Consider the following 4,490-nt stretch of genomic DNA (forward strand, 5'->3'; position numbering starts at 1 on the left):
AGGAGCTAAAAAGAGCGTTTTTCAGAGCCTGGATAGCTCAGTCGGTAGAGCATCAGACTTTTAATCTGAGGGTCCAGGGTTCAGGCGTACTTGCTAAAGGAAGCTGTCAAATATCTTTATTGAGCACATCTTTGATTTTCCAATGAGTCATTGCTTCTTCAGTGCCGTTTTCTACTGTGCAAAACTGAGGGTATAGAGGCAGCTTGAGAACATCTTTGGTTTTTGTGGAAACAACCCTTCTATGTTTGTTTAACAGATTTTGGGCACATTTTTGATTTTCCACCAAAGCTTTGTTTCTTTACCTCCATATTTTATGTAAAGACGCTTAGAGGAGCTAAAAAGAGCATTTTTCAGAGCCTGGATACCTCAGTCGGTAGAGCATCAGACTTTTAATCTGAGGGTCCAGGGTTCAAGTCACTGTTCAGGTGTACTTGCTAAAGCAAGCTGTCAAATGTCTTTATTGAGCACATCTTTGATTTTCCACTGAGTCTTTGCTTCTTCAGTGCCGTTTTCTACTGTGCAAAACTGAGGGTTTAGAAGCAGCTTGAGAAAATCTTTGGTTTTTGTGGAAACAACCCTTCTATGTCTGTTTAGCAGATTCTGAGCACATCTTTGATTTTCCACTGGGTCTTTGCTTCTTTATTGTCGTATTCTACTGTGCAAAACTGAGGGTATAGAAGCAGCTTGAGAACATCTTTGGTTTTTGTGTAAACAACCCTTCTATGTCTGTTTAACAGATTTTGGGCCCATTTTTGATTTTCCACCAAAGCTTTGTTTCTTTACCTCCATATTTTATGTTGAGATCCTTAGAGGAGCTAAAAAGAGCATTTTTCCGAGCCTGGATAGCTCAGTCCGTAGAGCATCAGACTTTTAATCTGAGGGTCCAGGGTTCAGGCGTACTTGCTAAAGCAAGCTGTCAAATATCTTTATTGAGCACATCTTTGATTTTCCACTGAGTCATTGCTTCTTCAGTGCCGTTTTCTACTGTGCAAAACTGAGGCTTTAGAAGCAGCTTGAGAACATCTTTGGTTTTTGTGGAAACAACCCTTCTATGTCTGTTTAGCACAGTTTGAGCACATTATTGATTTTCCACAAAAAGCTTTTATTTCTTTACCTCCATATTGTTTGTAGAGACCATTAGAAGAGCTAAAACTACAGGTTTCCGAGCCTGGATAGCTCAGTCGGTAGAACATCAGACTTTTAATCTGAGGGTCCAGAGTTCAAGTCACTGTTCAGGCGTACTTGCTAAAGCAAGCTGTCAAATGTCTTTATTGAGCACATCTTTGATTTTCCACTGAGTCTTTGCTTCTTTATTGTCGTATTCTACTGTGCAAAACTGAGGGTATAGAAGCAGCTTGAGAACATCTTTGGTTTTTGTGGAAACAACCCTTCTATGTTTGTTTAACAGATTTTGGGCACATTTTTGATTTTCCACCAAAGCTTTTATTTCTTTACCTCCATATTGTTTGTAGAGGCGCTTAGAAGAGCTAAAGCTACAGGTTTCCGAGCCTGGATAGCTCAGTTGGTAGAGCATCAGACTTTTAATCTGAGGGTCCAGGGTTCAAGTCACTGTTCAGGCGTACTTGCTAAAGCAAGCTGTCAAATGTCTTTATTGAGCACATCTTTGATTTTCCACTGAGTCTTTGCATCTTCAGTGCCATGTTCTACTGTACAAAACCAAGGGTATAGAAGCAGCTTGAGAACATCTTTGGTTTTTGTGGAAACAACCCTTCTATGTCTGTTTAACAGATTTTGGGCCCATTTTTTTATTTTCCACCAAAGCTTTGTTTCTTTACCTCCATATTTTATGTTGAGATGCTTAGAGGAGCTAAAAAGAGCATTTTTCAGAGCCTGGATAGCTCAGTCGGTAGAGCATCAGACTTTTAATCTGAGGGTCCAGGGTTCAGGCGTAGTTGCTAAAGCAAGCTGTCAAATATGTTTATTGAGCACATCTTTGATTTTCCACTGAGTCATTGCTTCTTCAGTGCCGTTTTCTACTGTGCAAATCTGAAGCTTTAGAAGCAGCTTGAGAACGTCTTTGGTTTTTGTGGAAACAACCCTTCTATGTCTGTTTAGCACATTTTGAGCACATTTTTGATTTTCTACCAAAGCTTTTATTTCTTTACCTCCATATTGTTTGTAGAGACCCTTAGAAGAGCTAAAACTACAGGTTTCCGAGCATGGTTAGCTCAGTCGGTAGAACATCAGACTTTTAATCTGAGGGTCCAGGGTTCAAGTCACTGTTCAGGCATACTTGCTAAAGCAAGCTGTCAAATGTCTTTATTGAGCACATCTTTGATTTTCCACTGAGTCTCTGCTTCTTTATTGTCGTGTTCTACTGTGCAAAACTGAGGGTAGAGAAGCAGCTTGAGAACATCTTTGGTTATTGCAGAAACAACCCTTCTATGTCTGTTTAACAGATTTTGGGCACATTTTTGATTTTCCACCAAAGCTTTGTTTCTTTACCTCCATATTTTATGTTAAGACACTTAGAGGAGCTAAATAGAGCTTTTTTTTTTCAGAGCCTGGATAGCTCAGTCAGTAGAGCATCAGACTTTTAATCTGAGGGTCCAGGGTTCAAATCCCTCTTCAGGCGTACTTGCTAAAGCAAGCTGTCAAATGTTTTTATTGAGCACATCTTTGATTTTCCACTGAGTCTTTGCTTCTTTATTGTAGTATTCTACTGTGCAAAACTGAGGGTTTAGAAGCAGCTTGAGAACATCTTTGGTTTTTGTGGAAACAACCCTTCTATGTCTGTTTAACAGATTTTGGGCCCATTTTTGATTTTCCACCAAAGCTTTGTTTCTTTACCTCCATATTTTATGTTGAGATGCTTAGAGGAGCTAAAAAGAGCATTTTTCAGAGCCTGGATAGCTCAGTCCGTAGAGCATCAGACTTTTAATCTGAGGGTCCAGGGTTCAGGCGTACTTGCAAAAGCAAGCTGTCAAATATCTTTATTGAGCACATCTTTGATTTTCCACTGAGTCATTGCTTCTTCAGTGCCGTTTTCAACTGTGCAAAACTGAGGCTTTAGAAGCAGCTTGAGAACATGTTTGGTTTTCGTGGAAACAACCCTTCTATGTCTGTTTAGCACATTTTGAGCACATTTTTGATTTTCCACCAAAGCTTTTATTTCTTTACCTCCATATTGTTTGTAGAGACGCTTAGAAGAGCTAAAACTACAGGTTTCCGAACCTGGATAGCTCAGTTGGCAGAGCATCAGATTTTTAATCTGAGGGTCCAGGGTTCAAGTCACTGTTCAGGCGTACTAGCTATAGCAAGCTGTCAAATGTCTTTATTGAGCACATCTTTGATTTTCCACTGAGTCTTTGCTTCTTTATTGTCGTGTTCTACTGTGCAAAACTGAGGGTACAGAAGCAACTTAAGAAAATCTTTGTTTTTTGCAGAAACAACCCTTCTATGTCTGTTTAGCAGATTCTGAGCACATTTTTGATTTACCACCAAAGCTTTGTTTCTTTACCTCCATATTTTATGTTGAGATGCTTAGAGGAGCTAAAAATAGCATTTTTCTGAGTCTGGATAGCTCAGTCGGTAGAGCATCAGACTTTTAATCTGAGGGTCCAGGGTTCAAGTCCCTGTTCAGGCGTGTAAATGTCTTTATTGAGCACATCTTTGATTTTCCACTAAGTCTTTGCATCTTCAGTGCCATGTTCTACTGTACAAAACCAAGGGTATAGAAGCAGCTTGAGAACATCTTTGGTTATTGCAGAAACAACCCTTCTATGTCTGTTTAGCAGATTTTGAGCACATTTTTGATTTTCCACCAAAGCTTTGTTTCTTTACCTCCATATTTTATGTTAAGACGCTTAGAGGAGCTAAGAAGAGCATTTTTTTCTCAGAGCCTGGATAGCTCAGTCGGTAGAGCATCAGACTTTTAATCTGAGGGTCCAGGGTTCAAATCCCTGTTCAGGCGTACTTGCTAAAGCAAGCTGTCAAATGTCTTTATTGAGCACATCTTTGATTTTCCACTGAGTCTTTGCTTCTTTATTGTAGTATTCTACTGTGCAAAACTGAGGGTTTAGAAGCAGCTTGAGAACATCTTTGGTTTTTGTGGAAACAACCCTTCTATGTTTGTTTAACAGATTTTGGGCACATTTTTGATTTTCCACCAAAGCTTTTATTTCTTTACCTCCATAGTCTTTGTAGAGACGCTTAGAAGAGCTAAAACTACAGGTTTCCGAGCCTGGATAGCTCAGTTGGTAGAGCATCAGACTTTTAATCTGAGGGTCCAGGGTTCAAGTCACTGTTCAGGCGTACTTGCTAAAGCAAGCTGTCAAATGTCTTTATTGAGCACATCTTTGATTTTCCACTGAGTCTCTGCATCTTCAGTGCCATGTTCTACTGTACAAAACCAAGGGTATAGAAGCAGCTTAAGAACATCTTTGGTTATTGCAGAAACAACCCTTCTATGTCTGTTTAGCCGATTTTGAGCACATTTTTGATTTTCCACCAAAGTTTTGTTTCTTTAC

General features: G+C 39.5%; 1 non-coding gene across 1 annotated transcript; it reads left to right on the forward strand.

The window, feature by feature from the left end:
* The first annotated feature begins 3,861 nt into the window (after positions 1-3,861).
* Positions 3,862-3,934, forward strand: TRNAK-UUU (transfer RNA lysine (anticodon UUU)). Its single transcript has one exon. It is a non-coding gene; the product is annotated as a tRNA-Lys (tRNA).
* Positions 3,935-4,490: the final 556 nt, after the last annotated feature.

Source organism: Eleutherodactylus coqui, chromosome 7 (assembly GCF_035609145.1).
Source record: "Eleutherodactylus coqui strain aEleCoq1 chromosome 7, aEleCoq1.hap1, whole genome shotgun sequence".
Taxonomy (NCBI): Eukaryota; Metazoa; Chordata; class Amphibia; order Anura; family Eleutherodactylidae; genus Eleutherodactylus; species Eleutherodactylus coqui.